Here is a 19,740-nt window from a genome sequence, read left to right on the forward strand (position 1 = left end):
ATAGGGACTTATTAGAAAAAGTCAGCATGGCTTTGTGCGTGGTAGGTCATGTTTAACCAATCTATTAGAGTTTTTCGAGGAAGTTACCAGGAAAGTGGATGAAGGGAAGGCAGCAGATGTTGTCTACATGGACTTCAGTAAGGCCTTTCACAAGGTCCCGCATGGGAGGTTAGGACGATTCAGTCGCTAGGTATACACGGAGAGGTAGTAAATTGGATTAGACATTGGCTTAATGGAAGAAGCCAGAGAGTGGTAGTGGAGGTTTGCTACTCTGAGTGGAGGCCTGTGACTAGTGGTGTGCCACAGGGATCAGTGCTGGGTCCATTGTTATTTGTCATCTATATCAATGATCTGGATGATAATGTGGCAAATTGGATCAGCAAATTTGCTGATGATTACAAAGATTGGAGGTGTAGTGGACAGTGAGGAAGATTTTCAAAGCTTGCAGAGGGATTTGGACAAGTTGGAGGAATGGGCTGAAAAATGGCAGATGGAGTTTAATGTGGACAAGTGTGAGGTATTGCACTTCGGAAGGTCAAACTAAGGTAGAACATACAAGGTAGATGGTAGGACACTGTGGAGTGCAGTAGAACAGAGGGATCTGGGAATACAGATACATAATTCCCTAAAAGTGGTGTCACAGGTAGATAGGGTCATAAAGAGAGCTTTTGGTACATTGGCCTTTATAAATCAAAGTATTGAGTATAAGAGTTGGAATGTAATGGTGAGGTTGTATTAGTGACCGAATTGGACATTGGTGAGACTAAATTTGGATTATTGTGTGCAGTTTTGGTCACCTAATTACAGGAAGGATATTAATAAGGTTGAAAGAGTGCAGAGAAGGTTTACAAGGATGTTGCCGGGACTTGAGAAACTGAGTTACAGAGAAAGGTTGGATAGGTTAGGACTTTATTCCCTGGAGTGTAGGAGAATGAGGGGTGATTTGATAGAGGTGTATAAAATTATGATGGGTATAGATAGAGTGAATGCAAGCAGGCCTTTTCCACTGAGGCCAGGGGAGGAAAAAAACCAGAGGTCATGGGTTGAGGGTGAAGGGGGAAAAGTTTAAAGTGAACATTGGGGGGGGGCTTCTTCACGCAGAGAGTGTTGGGAGTGTGGAATGAGCTGCCAGATGAAGTGGTGAATGCAGGCTTACTTTTGACATTTAAGAAAAACTTGGACAGGTATATGGATGAGAGGGGTTTGGAGGGATATGGCCCAGGTGCAGGTCAGTGGGACTAGGCAGAAAAATGGTTTGGCACAGCCAAGAAGGACCAAAAGGCCTGTTTCTGTGCTGTAAAGTTCTATGGTTCTATGGCTGAGGACTGGTTCGTTTCTACATTCTCACTTCCCAGACAAACACCACGTTATGTTTCGTAACTCCAAAGTGTAAAACTAATCAGAAGAAAAACAAGGGAGTCTGAAATGAGAATCTAACTTCATTCTTTATTTTAAGTGAGGCACGTGCACATCATGTGGTAGTGTCAAGACATATGCAATTCACATTTTCACATCTAAACCATAATGAATTGTTTAAACAAACGAAGAATACTTAATCAAACAATACGTTTATAATATTACTGGAATATTAAATACTCAACACACCATTTTGTCTTACAAACTTCCGTTCAGTGCTACAAATTTTAGCATTACCAAGGAGGAATCACATTTAACTCTTATCGAGACAGAAGAACAGACTGGCACAGACTAGATAGGCTGGTGGTCCTGGTTTTACACTCTGATGCTCTATGACTGTGACTATCCGGTTCTATTCCTGTTCGCACTGCTCGTGGAAAAAAGATCATGGTTGTAGAGGTGACTGATCAGCCCTGGGACGCTCAGTGCTGATGCAAATCAGCCCTAAGTGCGGAGACTCTGAGCAAGATGATGGTGATTGATTTACTGCAGTAAATATGCAGTAGAAAACACACAAGCAGCTTCTGTCAGCAACAAAATACTGAACGCATAAAAGATGGGAAAATCAAAACATCATGGTGGTGTACTGGTTAATGTAACACTGTAAGAGTGCCAGCAACCCCAGCTGAATTCCACTGCTCTCTGAAAGGAGTTTGTAGGTTCTCCCAATGACTGCTTAGGTATCCTTCCACATTCCAAACAAGTATGGTTTGGTAGGTTAATTGATCACATGGATGTAATTGGGCAGTGCGGGCTCATTAGGCCAGAAGAGCCTGGTACTGTGCTGTCTCTGAATATAAGTACATAGATAGATAGATAGACCATCCAGGCCATTGTTGCCATCAGGAAGGAGATATAAGTCTCAGGTCCCACACCACCAGGTTCAAGAACAGTTATTACCCTTCAGCCATCAGGCTCCTGAACCAGTGTGGATAACCTCACTCACTTCAACACTGAACTGATTCCACAAACTATGGACTCACTTTCAAGGAGTCTATAACTCATGTTAACTATTATTTATTTAAAATTATGATTTTTTTTTGTATTTGCACAGTTTGTCTTCTTTTGCACATTGGTTGTCTGTCAGTCTTTGTAAATAGTTTTTCATTAATTCTGTTGTATTTCTTTACTGTACTGTAAATCCTGCAAGAAAATGAATCTCAGGGCAGACTACGGTGACATATACATACTTTGATAAGAAACTTGCTTTGAACTTTTATCTTTTAACTATTATCCCTGGTTCTGTGCTGCCGCATCCTTGCACCCTCTCCAATAAGCCTTGACTTCAGTATTAGAGCTGACCAGCTTCTGAGTGTCAGTGTCTCTTCCTGCATATTTAAGGACAGCTTAACTCTACTTTTCCACTTCAGAGTCTGCAGGGGCTGAGAACTCCCTCCTTTTGCATCCGAACTCGATGCGCAGTGCAAAGCTCATGTTAGCTGAGGTGTGCATGTAGAGGGATGAGGGATTATGGTCTAAAAGTACGTGTCATCCATTTAGGATAGGGATAAAGCAACTTTTTTTCCTTGAGGGTCACATCTTTGGAATTTTTTCCTCAGAGTGATGTGCAACTATTGTAGTTCCTTTGAACGTTTTAAGGGAGGTGTACAGTAAATAGATACTAGCTAAGCGGTAGGGTAGAAAGCAACATAGGGTGGAGAGAAATTCAGAGCTGAGGTTACAATCAGAACAGACATGTCTGATTAAATGGCAGAGCAGACTCAAGTGGCCTGCTCCTAATTTGCATTGTTACTGTGGATTTTGAGGTATCGGAGAAGGCTTATCTCCCTCTACAGGAATTACAAATTAAAGGAAGATGTTGTTTCATAGAATCACACATGTATGGACATGAGCAATGAGATCATTAAGCACCATGGTCCTGAAAAACATTGTCTCTTTTTTACTGTGTACTGTACCAGCAGTTATGGTCAAAATAACAATAAAAAGTGACGTGACTTGACTTGAAGCACTAATCATGCATTAATCACTTTCTATAACCTCCCCATGTAACAACTGAGTCCTCCCCTAGGTTATACCACTCAGTCGATTAACCCCTACCAACCCAAACCAGTTTGGAATGTGGGGAAACCAGAGAAACAGAGGGAGCCCACATGGTCATAGAGCACATAAAACTCAACAGGTCAAGCAGCTTCAATGCAGGGAAATGGACAGTGAAAGGTCTGGGTCAAGACTCTTTATTCCTCTCCAGAGATGATACTGGACCTGCTGTGTTCCTCCAGCGTTTTCAGAATCAGGTTTAATATCACTGGCATATCTTGCAAAATTTGTTAACCTTGCAGCAGTTGTACAATACAATACATGATAATACAGAAAAAACATGAATTACAGTAACTATAAAACAGTTAAATAAGTAGTGTGAAAAATAGGAAATAAAAAAGTAGTGAGGTGTTCATGGATTCAATGTCCATTCAGAAATCAGATGGCAGAGGGAGAGAAGCTGTTCCTGAACCACTGAGTGTGTGCCTTCAGGCTTCTGTACCTCCTACCTGACGGTAAAATGAGAAGAGGGCATTCCTGGGTGGTGGGGGTCCTTAATGATGGATGCCTCCTTTCTGAGGCACGGCCTTTTCAGATACTGCGGAAGCTAGTACCTCTGATGGAGCTGACTAATTTTACAACTGAGATCCTCTGCAGTCACACCCCCCTCCCCCATATCAGAATATTCTTCACAGTACGTCTGTAGAAATTTTCAAATGTTTTAGGTGAAATTCCAAAACTCCTCAAATTCCTGATGAAATATAGCCAACGTCTTGCTTTCTTTATAGCTGCATCAATATGTTGGGACCAGATTAGGTCCTCAGAGATATTGACACCTAGGAACTTGAAATTGCTCACTCCCTCCTCTTCCGATCCCTCCGAGGATGTGTTTGCGTTCCCTTGCATTAACCTTTCTGAAGTCCACAGTCAGTTCTTTGCTCTTACTGATGTAGAGTGCAGAGTTGTTGCTGAGACACCACTCAATTAGTTCACTCCAGTAAGCCCTCTCTTCTCCTTCTGAGATTCTGCCAACAGCTGTATCATCAGCAAATTTATAAATGGCATTTGAGCTATACCTAGCCACACAGTATGGGTATAGAGAGAGTAAGCAGTGCTCTAAGCACACACCCCTGAGGTGCACCAGTGTTGATTGTCAATGAGGTGAAGATGTTATCACCAATCCGCACAGATTGTGGTCTCCTGGTTGGGAAATCGAGGATCCAATTGCAGGGGGAGGTACGGAGGCCCAGGTTCTGTAACTTCTCAATCTGGACTGTGGGAATGAGGGTATTAAATGCTGAGCTATAGTCAATGAACAGCATCCTGATGTAGGTGTTTGTGTTGTCTAGATGGTCTAAGGCTGTGTGAAGAGCCATTGAGATTGCATCTGCCATTGACCTACTGTGGCGATAGGAAATTGCATTGGGTCCAGGTCCTTGCTGAGGCAGGAGTTAATCCTAGCCATGACTAATTCTCTCAAAGCATTTCCTCACCATAGATATGAGTGCTACTGGGTGATAGTCATTAAGGCGATCACACTGCTCTTCTTCGACACTGGTATAATTGTTGTCTTTTTGAAGCAGGTGGAAACTTCCGACTGTAGCAGTGAGAGGCTGGAAATGTCTTTGAACACTCCCGCCTGTTGGTTGGCACGAATTTTCAGAGCCTTACCAGGTACTCCACTGGGCCCTGCCACCTTGCAAAGTGTCCTGAAAGACAGGTCACCTGTCCTAAAAGACAGCTTGACATCAGTTTCCGAGACAGAGATCACAGGGTCTTCAGATGCTGCAGGGATCCTCACAGCTGGAGTTTTATTCTCCCTTTCAAAGCGAGCATAAAAAGCATTGAGCTCATCTGGGAGTGACGTATCGCTGCCATTCATGATGTTGGGTTTCACTTTGTAGGAAGTAATGTCCTGCAAACCCTGCCAGAGTTGTTGTACATCCGGTGTCGCCTCCAGTCTTGCTTGGAATTGTCTTAGGCGCAGACTCAGTGGCCAGTGCCCGTTTTCATGCTTTACTGCTGGACAAGGGGTGGACGTGTTCCACTCATAGAAACATAGAAAACCTACAGGTGCTTCGGCCCACAATGTTGTGCCAAACATGTCCTTGCCTTAGAAATTACCTTAGGTTACCCACAGCCCTTTATTTTTCTAAGATCCATGTACCTATCCAGGAATCTCTTAAAAGACCCTATTGTATCCGCCTCCACCACCGTTGCTGGCAGCCCATTCCATACACTCACCACTCTCTGCATAAAAGCACCCCTGACATTTCCTCTGTACCTACTTCCAAGCACCTTAAAATTGTGCCTTCTCATGCCAGCCATTTCAGCCCTGGGAAAAAGCCTCTGACTATCTACACAATCAATGCCTCTCATTATCTTGTACACCTCTAGCTGCTCACCTCTCATCCTCCGTTGTTCCAAGGAGAAAAGGCTGAGTTCACTCAACCTATTCTCATAAGGCATGCCCCCCATCTAGGCAACATCCTTGTAAATCTCCTCTGCACCCTTTCTATGATTTCCACGTCCTTCCTGTAGTGAGGTGACCAGAACTGAGCACAATACTCCTAGTGGGGTCTGACCAGGGTCCTATATAGTTGTAACATTACCATAACCATATAACCATATAACCATATAACAATCACAGCACGGAAACAGGCCATTCCGGCCCTCCTAGTCCGTGCCGAACTCTTAATCTCACCTAGTCCCACCTACCCGCACTCAGCCCCACTCCACTCCTTTCCTGTCCATATACCTATCCAATTTTACCTTAAATGACACAACTGAACTGGCCTCTACTACTTCTACGGGAAGCTCATTCCAAACAGCTATCACTCTCTGAGTAAAGAAATACCCCCTCGTGTTTCCCTTAAACTTTTGCCCCCTAACTCTCAAATCATGTCCTCTCGTTTGAATCTCCCCTACTCTCAATGGAAACAGCCTATTCACATCAACTCTATCTATCCCTCTCAAAATTTTAAATACCTCGATCAAATCCCCCCTCAACCTTCTACGCTCCAATGAATAGAGACCTAACTTGTTCAACCTTTCTCTGTAACTTAAGTGCTGAAACCCAGGTAACATCCTAGTAAATCGTCTCTGCACTCTCTCTAATTTATTGATATCTTTCCTATAATTCGGTGACCAGAACTGTACACAATATTCCAAATTTGGCCTTACCAATGCCTTGTACAATTTTAACATTACATCCCAACTTCTGTACTCAATGCTCTGATTTATAAAGGCCAGCGTTCCAAAAGCCTTCTTCACCACCCTATCTACATGAGACTCCACCTTCAGGGAACTATGCACTGTTATTCCTAGATCTCTCTGTTCCACTGCATTCCTCAATGCCCTACCATTTACCCTGTATGTTCTATTTGGATTATTCCTGCCAAAATGTAGAACCTCACACTTCTCAGCATTAAACTCCATCTGCCAACGTTCAGCCCATTCTTCTAACCAGCATAAATCTCCCTGCAAGCTTTGAAAACCCACCTCATTATCCACAACACCTCCTACCTTAGTATCATCGGCATACTTACTAATCCAATTTACCACCCCATCATCCAGATCATTTATGTATATTACAAACAACATTGGGCCCAAAACAGATCCCTGAGGCACCCCGCTAGTCACCGGCCTCCATCCCGATAAACAATTATCCACCACTACTCTCTGGCATCTCCCATCTAGCCACTGTTGAATCCATTTTATTACTCCAGCATTAATACCTAACGACTGAACCTTCTTAACTAACCTTCCATGTGAAACTTTGTCAAAGGCCTTGCTGAAGTCCATATAGACTACATCCACTGCCTTACCCTCGTCAACATTCCTCGTAACTACTTCAAAAAATTCAATAAGGTTTGTCAAACATGACATTCCACGCACAAATCCATGCTGGCTACTCCTAATCAGATCCTGTCTATCCAGATAATTATAAATACTATCTCTAAGAATACTTTCCATTAATTTACCCACCACTGATGTCAAACTGACAGGTCTATAATTGCCAGGCTTACTTCTAGAACCCTTTTTAAACAATGGAACCACATGAGCAATACACCAATCCTCCGGCACAATCCCCGTTTCTAATGACATCTGAAAGATCTCCGTCAGAGCTCCTGCTATCTCTACACAAACTTCCCTCAAGGTCCTGGGGAATATCTGGTCAGGACCCGGAGATTTATCCACTCTTAAATTTCTTAAAAGCGCCAGTACTTCCACCTCTTTAATTGTCATAGGTTCCATAACTTCCTTACTTGTATCCCACACCTTACACCATTCAATATCCTTCTCCTTAGTGAATACCGAAGAGAAGAAATCGTTCAAAATCTCTCCCATCTCCCTCGGCTCCACACGTAGCTGACCACCCTGATTCTCTAAGGGACCAATTTTATCCCTCACTATCCTCTTGCTTTTAATATAACTGTAGAAGCCTTTCGGATTTACTTCCACCTTATTTGCCAAACCAAACTCGTAACTTCTTTTAGCTTTTCTAATCTCTTTCTTAAGTTTCCTTTTACATTCTTTATATTCCTCGAGCAATTCCTTTACTCCATGCTGCCTATATCTATTGTAGACATCCCTCTTTTTTCGAACCAAGTTTCTAATATCCCTTGAAAACCATGGCGCTTTCAAACCTTTAACCTTTCCTTTCAACCGAACAGGAACAAAACTTAAACTCAATCACACGATTGATGAAGGCCAATGCACCATATGCCTTCTTAACTACAGAGTCAATCTGTGCAGCAACTTTGAGTGACTTTGCCTTCTGTGGACAAGCCAGTTCTGGATCCACAAAGCATTGTTCCCTTGGATGACCTGCCTTTGACAAAGCCATGCTGAATATTCCTAATCATATTATGCCTCTCCAAATGTTCATAAATCCTGCCTCTCAGGATCTTTTCCATCAACTTACCAACCACTGAAGTAAGACTCATTTGTCTATAATTTCCTAGGCTATCTCTACTCCCTTTCTTGAATAAGGGAACAACATCCGCAACCCTTCAATCCTCCGAAACCTTTCCCGTCCCTATTGATGATGCAAAGATCATCACCAGAGGCTCAGCAATCTCCTCCTTCACCTCCTGCAGTAGCTGGGGTACATCTCGTTCAGTCCTAGTAACTTATCCAACTTGATGTTTTCCAGAAGCTCCAGCACATCCTCTTTCTTAGTATCTACATGCTCAAGCTTTTCAGTCCATTGTAAGTCATCCCTACAGTTGCCAAGATCCTTTTTCGTAGTGAATACTGAAGCAAAGTATTCATTAAGAACCTCTGCTGTCTCCTCCGGTTCCGTACACACTTTTCCACTATCACATTTGATTGGTCCTATTCTCTCACATCTTATCCTCTTGCTCTTCATATACTTGTAGTATGCCTTGTGGTTTTCCTTAATCCTGTCTGCCAAGTCCTTCTCATGGCCCCTTCTGGCTCTCCTAATTTCATTCTTAAGCTCCTTCCTGCTGGCCTAATAATCTTCTAGATCTCTATCATTACCTAGTTTTTTGAACCTTTCATAAGCTCTTCTTTTCTTCTTGACTAGATTTACAACAGCCTTTGCACACCATGGTTCCTGTACCCTACCATCCTTTTCCTGTCTCATTGGAACATACCTATGCAGAACTCCATGCAAATATCCCCTGAACATTTGCCATATTTCCCTGAGAATATCTGTCCCCAATTTATGCTTCCAAGTTCCTTCCTGATAGCCTCATATTTCCCCTTACTCTAATTAAATGTTTTCTTAATTTGTCTATTCCTATCCCTCTCCAATGCTATGGTAAAGGAGAAAGAATTGTGATCGCTATCTCCAAAATGCTCCAAGTACAGCCTCCCCTCTTGTAGGCTTATCTAAATATTGTGTCAAGAAACCTTCCTGAACACACCTAGCAAGCTCCACCCCATCTAAACCCCTCACTCTGGGAAAATGCCAATCAATATTGAAAGTCGATACCCCCGTGCATGGCACGCAGAGTCTTTCAAATATTTGGGCATCATTATGCCAGAAGATTTGGCAAAATTATCAGAATGTAATTATCAGCCTCTATATAAAAAAAATTAAGGAAGATGTGGCAAGATGGAGCCTGATACCTTTTTTCAGTCTCAGTTCAAGGATTGAGTCTATTAAAATGAATATACTGCCCAGACTGTTATATCTCTTTCAGACCCTACCAATAAAGATTAATCAGAATCAATTCAATGAATGGAACAAGATGCTATCAAGGTATATTTGGCAGGGTAAAAGGCCTAGAGTTCATCTCAAAACTTTGCAATTAGCAAAGGAAAAGGGGGGATGGGGCTTGCCTTCTCTTAGAGATTATTATTTTGCAGCACAGTTGAGAGCTGTGATATGTTGGTGCAACCCATCATATGACACTCAATGGAAAAACATTGAGGAGCGGGTACTTCCCATCCCCATACAAGCAATTTTGGCTGATAACAACCTGCAAAGGTACATAAATAGTATTGATAACCCATGGGTGAAATTGACTCTTAAAATATGGAAAACCACTATAAAAGAATATAATCTAGAGGGAGATATTGCAATTCTTAAATGGTGTGCATATGACTCGGATTTTACACCAAATAAATTGGATGCTAGATTTAAGGACTGGATAGCTAAAGGAATAACAGTTCTTTGCAACATAATGAAAGAAGGAACACTGTTCAGTTTTGAAATGCTTAGAGAAACACATTAGAAAAACAAGATTTTTATCGGTATTTACAGATGCGACAATATGTTAATAAGATGCTTACAAATATAATCAAGGCAAATACATGCTTGATAGAGCTCTTTAGAAAAGCATATAATTCAGATAATCGTAGTAGAATCATTTCAAGCATGTATAAGGGGTTGTCAAATCTTAAAACACATTCAACTTCACACATTAAAACAAAATGGGAGAAGGAAGGAGGGATAATTATATCTGAGGAAGAATGGACAACAATATGGAGATATCAATGGAAGTGTACCAGTTCACAGAAGAGGAGGGAGTTTGGATGGAAAAACTTGATAAGATATTTTATTACACCCTCTCAGAAATCCCATTATAATAGTAACCTCCCTGTTTGCTGGAGAAATTGTGGAAATCAAAATGCAAATCATTATCATATTTTTTGGGACTGCCCTGTTATCAAAAACTATTGGAGGGGGATACACAATACCCTACAAGACATCTTTAAATGTGAAATACCCTTGGAGAGTAAGACCATATATATTTTGGATATATACCTCAAGAATGGTTGAAAAGAGATAAATATTTAATGAATATACTGTTGGTGGCTGGTAAAAAGACTCTTACTAGGAAATGGTTATCACAGGAGAGCCCAACTTTAAACACATGGATGGAAATTACAATGGACATTTACAAAATGGAGAAGATAACAGCATTTGTTAATCATAAGCTGGAATAATTTGATTCATACTGGGAAAAATGGTTTAACTACATAATGCCTCATAGGCCTGATTTTATTCTCACAAATCAATGAATCTGTTGTAAAAAAAGATCACTCCCTACTTGTACATAGTTTTTTCCTTTTGCTTGTTTTTTTCTTTCCACTCTTTTCTATAAGTGTATACCCCAGATAAATACATTGTGGAGATTTTGTGATATATATGATTATATGATATATATGTACAATGTCTGAAATACATCTTATGGAAATGTTTGTTTGATGAACGATTTAAAAAATTACAAAAAAAACCAATATTTGGGAAATTAAAATCTCCCACCACGGCAACCCTGTTATTATTAAACCTTTCCAGAATCTGTCTTCCCTATCTGCTCCTCAATGTCCCTGTTACTATTGGGTGGTCTGTAAAAAACACCCAGTAGAGTTATTGACCCCGTCCTGTTTCTAACTTCCACCCACAGAGACTCTGTAGACAATCCCTCCATGACTTCCTCCTTTTCTACAGCCGTGACACTATCTCTGATCAACAGTGCCACGCCCCCACCTCTTTTGCCTCCCTCCCTGTCCTTTCTGAAACATCTAAAGCCTGGCACTCAAAGTCACCATTCCTGCCCCTGCACCATCCAAGTGTCTGTAATGGCCACAACGTCATAGCTCCTGAAACTATTACCTCATTTTCGTGCTGTACCTCTCAACGAGGTGTGGGACATGTTCCACTACTGAAACTATTACCTTCTCTTGTCCAATGTCGAAGCTGTTACCTTCCCTGCACCTCAGAGCCAGAAACAACACCCTCAGCCTTGCCCTCCAGTCTGTCCTCTGCTTCCGGTGCCCCAGCTCAGCTTACAACCCATTCAAAAACACGATGCAGAATAACAACAGTCTTTGGTTTCTGCTCCCCTTCAGGTCACCTCGACAGCAACTGCAGCGTTTCGAGGCAATGCTGCAGTGAGAATGTGGAATACAACACCTGTCACCTGTTGGAGCAGCTTCTTTGATTTCAGGTAGGACGTTGATCTATAAATATCGCCTATGGCCATGTAAAGGGAGTCTTAGTGATGCTGTCTGCGTAGCTTGGCAGAGGGAGGTGAAGGGCTGACACTGTACACGAGGTTTCACTACAGCACAATCCAAATATCGGTCATGATTTGTCATATGTCAACATCCCTGCTTCTTTAACCTCTGATCCTACCCCTCCCTTTCTCCAGCTACTCCCTCCAACCCCTCTCTCCTGTCCCTCCCATCTCCCTATTTCTACCTCTCCTGCCCCACTACCTCCCCTCCCCTCCCTATCACCTAGCTGATCCTTCCTACCTCCCTTCCCTCCTATACCTACCCCTCCCAACTGCTATCTTTTTTCTCACTTCTCCCCTTCCTCCCTCACCCCTCCATTCCTCCTACTCCTAGCTCTTCTACTTATTCTTCCCTGCCACCATCTTCCTCCCTCTTGCACTTCCCTTTCTTCAATCCCTCTCTCCCTCCTCCCCCTCCAGTTCTTCTACTCCCATCCTCCCTCCCTCCTGTCCCACCATCCCTCCCATGCCTCCCTTCCTTAAAACCCATCTCTTTCTTATATCCTTCCCTCTCCCCTAGTCCTACCTCTCCTACTCCTCTCTTTTCTTCCTCCCTCTCCCCTTCATCTACCACTGCCCTTCCTACCTCCCACTCCCCTACTCCTATCCCTCCCTTTTCTTCCTCCCTCTCCCCTACTACCTCTTCTACCCTTCCCTTTTCTTCCTCCCTTCCTTCGACACCTACCTCTCCATCTTTCCTAAATCTCCCTTCCTCCTCCCACCTATCTTTCCTCCCATATATCTACTCTTTCCCTCCTACCCCTCCCTCCCTTCCACTCCTCTCTCCTACCATTCCATACTTCCTACCTTCTCCTTCGTTCCTCCACACCTTCTCCCTCCTACCACACCCCTCCTGTACCTTCTTCCCTCCCACTCATCCCTCTCTCTTGAACTTCCTCCTCACCCTCTTTCTTATGTCTATTAATTTCTTTCTATCCCTCCAATCCTCCTACTTCCTCCAACCTCTTTCTACCCCTCCCTCCAACCTCTGCCCTCCTGCTATAGCAGTTCAGATGGTAGTTTGGAGAGGCTTATTGACAGTTTTCAGTGAGTGCTTCAGTGGGCAGGGTTCCTCCCAAAGTGAGTCTGAATTTGCATTTGTAGTCAGCCGTGAGTTGACCGTGCACAGGGACCATAAGACATAGGAGCAGAATTTGGCTTGTCGAGTCTGCTCCACCATTATCCCTCTCACCATCGTTCTCCCCACTTCCTCCCCTAATCTTTGAGGCCCTGATTACTCAAGAATCTATCAACCTTCACTTCAAATGTACCCAATTGGAGTCCACAGCAGCACGTAGCAATGAATTCCACAGATTCACTCCCTTCTGGCTAAAGAAATTCCTCCTCATCTCCATTCTAAATGGACGTCCCTCTATTCTGAGGCTGTGCCCTCTGGTCCTAGACTCTCCCGCAATAGGAAACATCCTCTCCATGTCCACTCTATCTTGTCCTTTCAATGTTTGATAAGATTCAATGGTTCCATTTAATAACACAGAATGTATCCAATATACAACCTGGAATTTTTACTCTCTGCAGACATCCTCAAAACAGAAGAAAAAGCTCCAAAGAACGAATGACAGAAACAACGTAAGAACCCAAAGCCCCCTCCCCCTCCCCTCCCACACACAAGCAGCAGCAAAAGCATCAACACTTCCCCCACTTATCTAAGCGCCAGCCTCCCCTCCCACCATGCAAGCACAGCAAAGCTCCAAAGAGACCATGATCTAGAGTCCAGCACAAGTCAGTGTTCCTCCCAACACTTAGACATCTCAGCACTAATCTCAACATTCTCTTTCACTAATGAGTGAGAGGGAAATATCATTCCTGCTATTCCAATGAGATGCCCCCTCATTTTTCTAAACTCCAGCAAGTACAGGCCTAGATCTATCAAACATCCCTCCTTCATAAACAATTCCATTCCCAGTATCATTATTCTGGCCCTCTCTGCATCTTTTCTTAAATAAGGACCAAAATGCTCACAATATTCCAAGTGTGGTCTAACTAATGCCTATTAAAGCCTCAACATTACATCCTTCCTTGTATATCCTAATCTTCTCAAAATGAAGATTGACATTGCATTTACCTTCCTTACCACAGACTCAACCTGCAAGCTGACCTTTAGGGAATTCTGCATGAGTGACTGAAAATATCCAATGTGTTCTTTTTAATCGGTGGCTTGAGGTCTGGTCATTATTACAAGCCCATTCTGTACTGAGGTCTGAGCATTATTACAAGCCCATTCTGTACTGAGGTCTGAGCATTATTACAAGCCCATTCTGTACTGAGGTCTGATCATTATTACAAGCCCTTTCTGTACTGAGGTCTGATCATTATTACAAGCCCTTTCTGTACTGAGGTCTGGTCATTATTACAAGCCCTTTCTGTACTGAGGTCTGGTCATTATTACAAGCCCATTCTGTACTGGCCAAGTGATGGTGGTGGTGAGTTGCCTTCTTGAACCACTGCTGTGCACTTTTGTTGAAGATCTCCTAGTTGCTAGTCAGGAGACAGATCCCTGGTTTAGACCCAGTGATGACGAAGGAACAGCAACAGGTTTCCCAGTGTGACCTGGAGGGGAACTTGCTGATTCCGTACATCTCCCTCTGTGGATTGGGGGACCGCTTCATCAAGCAAAAGCCAGGATTTCCTGGTGGTCATCAATTTCAGTTCAACTCTCTAATCCCATTCCGACATGTTGGTACATGCCCTCCTCTACTGCCACACTCAGGAGAGAGGAACAATGCCTCATATTCTGTCTGGGTAGCCTCCAACCTAACAGCATGAATATCGATTTCTCCAACTTCCAGTCATTTCTCCCCCTTTGTCCCCTTCCACTCCTTTTTCATTCACTATACTAGTTCCCCTCTTACCCTTCTCCTCGTCTGCCCATCACTTCCCTCTGGTGTCCCTCCTCCTTCCCTGCTCCCATGTTCCACTCTCCTTTCCTATCAAAATACTTCTTCAGCCTCTCACCTCTTCCACCTATCACCTGCCATCTTCCCACTTCATCCCCTCTCCGCCACTCACTCAAATTCCCCCTCTCCTGGTCTCACCTATCACCCGCTAACTTCCCACTTCATCCCCTCTCCCCCACTCACCCAAATTCCCCCTCTCCTGGTCGCACCTATCACCCGCTAACTTCCCACTTCATCCCCTCTCCCCCACTCACCCAAATTCCCTCTCTCCTGGTCTCACCTATCATCCGCCAGCTTCCCACTTCATCCCCTCTCCCCCCACTCACCCAAATTCCCTCTGTCCTGGTCTCAGTTATCACCCACCAGCTTCCCACTTCATCCCCTCTCCCCCACTCACCCAAATTCCCCCTCTCCTGGTCTCACATATCACCCACCAGCTTCTCACTTCATCCCCTCTCCCCCACTCACCCAAATTCCCCCTCTCCTGGTCTCAGTTATCACCCACCAGCTTCCCAATTCATCCCCTCTTCCCCACTCACCCAAATTCCCCCTCTTCTGGTCTCACCTATCACCCACCAGCTTCCCACTTCATCCCCTCTCCATACTTTATGATTCTGGCTTCTGCATTCTTCCTTTCCAGTCCATGTGAAAGGTTGTGGTCTGAAACATACTCTCCTCCATATACCAACCGGGTTTATTGGGTATGTTGTGCGTGTGTTTTTAACATTTCCAGTGTATGCAGAATCTCTTCTGTTTATGATGTCTTACTTTGTCCTTCTTTAACCAGATAACCATATAACAATTACAGTACAGAAACAGGCCATCTCGGCCCTTGTAGTCCATACCGAACACTTACTCTCACCTAGTCCCACTGACCTGTACTCAGCCCATAACCCTCCATTCCTTTCCTGTCCAATTTTACTTTAAATGACAATACCAAACCTGCCTCTACCACTTCTACTGGAAGCTCATTCCACACAGCTACCACTCGCTGAGTAAAGAAGTTCCCCCTCGTGTTACCCCTAAACTTTTGTCCCCTTCTTTGAGGTGAAGGATGTGTTTTGAGAGTTGCTGTTGGGAGACTGTCCACTACATTTTGTAGATGATACACACTGTGGCTACTGTAGATTCACACTGGTGCTGGAGGGAGGAAGTGTTGTGCTAGTGCATCTGATATCTGTCACATGGGCTGCTTTGTTCTGAGCTGTTTGGGAGCTGTTGGAACATTTTGGAAAAATTGTAAGACACAGCCCTAAAAATCTGTCATAGAATCTCTGCTAGCTGTATCTTTCAAAACTGCCATCTGAACTGTTAGTATGGCATCCAGGCAAGCGGTGGCCACATCACACCCCTGACTTGTACTTTGTGGATGGTGAAATAATGTTCCTTGGTGTTTCAGCTCTGATCCAGCCAGGACTCAGTCTTTTCATCCAGGGTTAAGAAAGGTTTATGGGAAATCTATTTACATTTCAAACACCGGGCATCTCTTTCAAAAGGAAAGTGTTGTCATTAGCACCAAATGGATTGGTATTGATTTAGGAAATGGTTTATTATTGTCAGGTGTATAGTGAGAAACTTAGTTTTACAGGTCATCCATACAGATCATTTTTAAAAGCGTTGGACTTCATTAGTTGGGGGATTGAGTTCAAGAGCCTGAGGAAACATTGCACCCCGTGAAACCCCGGCATGACCAGAGTTGGTCTTGCATGTTCAGCTCTGGTTGCCTCATTATGTGGAAGTTTTCGAGAGGGTGCAGAAGAGATTTGCCAGGATGCTGTGTGGACTGGAGAACATGTCTTATGAGGACAGTTTGAGTGAGCTAGGACTTTTCTCTGAGAAGTGACTTGATAGAATTGTATAAGATGATAAAAGGCATAGATAGAATAGATTGCCAGAGGCTTTTTCCAAGGGTGGAACAAACTAATATGAGAGAACATAATTTTAAAGAGATGGGAGGAAAGTATAGGGGAGATGTTAGAAGAAGGCTTTTCACACAGGGGTGGTGGGTGTTTGGAACGCCTTGCCAGGAATGGTACTAGAGGCAGATACATTAAATACATTTAAGAAACTCTTAGAAACATGGTACTAGAGGCAGATACATTAAATACATTTAAGAAACTCTTAAGAAACATGGATGATAGAAGGGCTATGAAGGATAGAAGAAGTAGATTGATCTTAGTAGGCTGCTGTACAGTGCTGTAGAGTTCTATGTTCTAAAAATATATGTACATCAAGGTAGTACAAGTATTAGCAGAATGGAGAATATAGTGTTAAACTTACAGAGAAAATGCACAGAAAGGTGCAAAGGTCAAGGCGTGATAGAATGTAAGGTCAAGAGCTCATCTTCAACGTACAAGAGCATTAGTATTTTCATCTGTCGGAAAAGTGCTTTAAAAATAAAGTTATTATTACTGCTATTATATTTTTATTGTTTTCTCAGCTCAAACTGGTAAAGCCTGAGGTGCGGGCATGCCGAAGCAGACTCATTTCTCAATTGCTAGGAACTTTAGGACTATTCTAGTGGATTGTTTCTGGTTTCTCTTTGACATTCTGTCTTTATCATCTTGAATTTGTTGGCCTTTTATTATGTATTTTTGATATTTTTTTGTGTTAACCACCTGGTCCTGTATTACCACAAGAAATCCTTCTGTTTCTGGGAAAAAGGCTCCAACGCTTCCTTGTCGACATCTAGTCTGCTCGGATAGTGGGGATGTCTTCCATGGAAGGTCATTCTTTTCCATTGGTTACCTATAGTGATAATTACTTCATTTTTCAGGGGTGTGCTTTCATTTAAATTTAGTGGTGTGTACTTCTTATCAGAATAGCATATGCTCATGTAGAGTGCTGAATCCTGTTTTCGTTGATGAAAATATATCCTCAGAAGTTTTATCTGAGTGTTATCATTATTATTATTACTAGTGTAGATTTGTCACATGTGCATGGAACCATACAGTGACGTGCATCATTTGCATCAATGCCCAACACTGTCTGAATCTGTGCTGGGACAACCTACAAATGTCGCCCTATGTCAGGCGCACAGAACTTTACAAATCTGTCCATGTTTGGAGTGTGGGAGGAAAGCAGGGCACCTGGAGGAAACCCACACACAGTGGGATAGAAGCTGTCCTTGAGCACAGTATTGTATGTTTTCAAGCTTTTGCGTCTCCTGCCCTTTGCAGGGGAGTAAAGCAGTGATGTCTGGGGTTGTGGGGTCTCTGATTATGCTGGGGTATAAGAAGTTTAGTTTCCGTGATGTACTGAGCTGTATCCACAATTCTCCGTGGTTTCTTGCGATCATGGGCAGAACAGTTGCAGTACCAGGCTGTGATGCACCTGTATAGAATGCTTTCAATTGTGTCTCTGTAAAAATTCCTGAGGCTTACAAATGACATGCCAAATTTCTGTCGGGTTCTTATCAGAGAGAGGCATTGGTCAGCCTCTTTTGTTGAGTTGTCTGTATGGTTGGACCAGAACAAGGTATGGGTGATTTTTACACCTAGGAACTCAAAGATTTCAACCCCATGACCGCAGCACCATTGAGGTCAATAGGAACACATGCACCAGCTTGCTCCCTGAAGTACATGGCCATCTCTTTGGTTCTGGTGACTTTGAGGGCCAGCTTATTGTCACGACACAATGTCACTAGGTTCTCCAGTTTCTTCCTGTACTCTCATCCATCATTATCTGAGATATAGATAATACATCTATATGTATTGTGGTGGTGTCACCTTCAAACTTGTAGATGAAGATAGAGCGGAATATGGTCAGACAGTTGTGAGAGTACAGGAAGTAAAGTAGAGGGCACAACCTTGTGGGGCATCAGTGGCGAGGATAATTGTGGTAGGGGTATTGCTGCCCACACTTACTGATTGTGGTCAGGAGATGAGTTATACAGCTGTCATTACATGCACGTGCAGGTCAACTCTTTGAGTGATTATGCGGAAAGTTTGAAGTTAATAACTCAGCTCCTTCTACCTTAGGCCACAAACTTATCAATTTCCCATCTGTGGACACTTTCTGGAGGTCCAAGATCCGTATGCTCCATGACCCCTGGACTAAGTGTGTAAATGTAGGAGGGAACTATGTTGAAAAATAAATGTGCTAGGTTTTCTAAAATTGACTCCTCCTACCTTAGGCCACAAACTTATCAATCACCCCTCGTATATGGTGACAAGGGAGCAAATGGTGATATATGGTGACAAAGTGCAGATAGTGATATATATAGTGACAAGGTAGTAGATGGTGACATATATGGTGACATGCAGGTTCAAGCTAATAAATTTACTTTGACTTTTCTCTTCACAGTTGTTGCCCAAACTGTTGAATAGCTTTTTTAGCAGTCTTCCCTCATTGTTGTAATTCTCTCATTCTGGCAACGTCGTCACAATTTTGGGGTCATGGAGTATAGTGGTTAGTGTAACACTATTACAGCACCAGTGACACGGGATCAGCTCCGCTGCTCTCTGAAGAGTTTGTACATTCTCCCTGTGACCTCCTGGTGCTCCGGTTAACATACAACATTACAGTCCAGTGCAGGCCATTCGGCCCATGATGTTGTGCTGACCTTTTAACCTACTCTAAGATCAATCTAATGTTTCCCTCCTACACAGCCCTCCATTTGCCTATCCAAGCTTCCCTCAAATGTCCCTAATATGTCTCCTTCAACCACCACGTTGCCACTGCTCTCTGTGTAAAAAACGTACCCCTGACATCCCCTCTATACTTCTTCCGAATCACCTTAAAGTTAAGTCCCCCTATATTAGCCTTTTCCACCCTGGGAAAAAGTCTCTGGCTGTTTGCTCTATCTATGCCTTGTACACCTCTATCAAGTCACCTCTCATCCTCCTTCACTCCAAAGAGAAAAGCCTCCCACATTCCAAAGATGTATGGGTTATTAGGCTAATGGATCACAC

At 43.2% G+C, this 19,740-nt stretch overlaps 1 protein-coding gene across 4 annotated transcripts in view; it reads left to right on the plus strand.

The window, feature by feature from the left end:
- Window positions 1-19,740, plus strand: part of arhgef49 (Rho guanine nucleotide exchange factor 49) — a 562,666-nt gene that overhangs the window by 65,754 nt on the left and 477,172 nt on the right. For all 4 annotated transcript variants that reach the window (XM_073046112.1, XM_073046111.1, XM_073046110.1 and 1 more), the window contains one exon: window positions 11,746-11,843. The gene's annotated coding sequence lies outside the window, so the exon portion shown is untranslated. The remainder of the gene's footprint in view (window positions 1-11,745; window positions 11,844-19,740) is intronic.

This window comes from Hemitrygon akajei, chromosome 5, assembly GCF_048418815.1.
Source record: "Hemitrygon akajei chromosome 5, sHemAka1.3, whole genome shotgun sequence".
NCBI lineage: Eukaryota > Metazoa > Chordata > Chondrichthyes > Myliobatiformes > Dasyatidae > Hemitrygon > Hemitrygon akajei.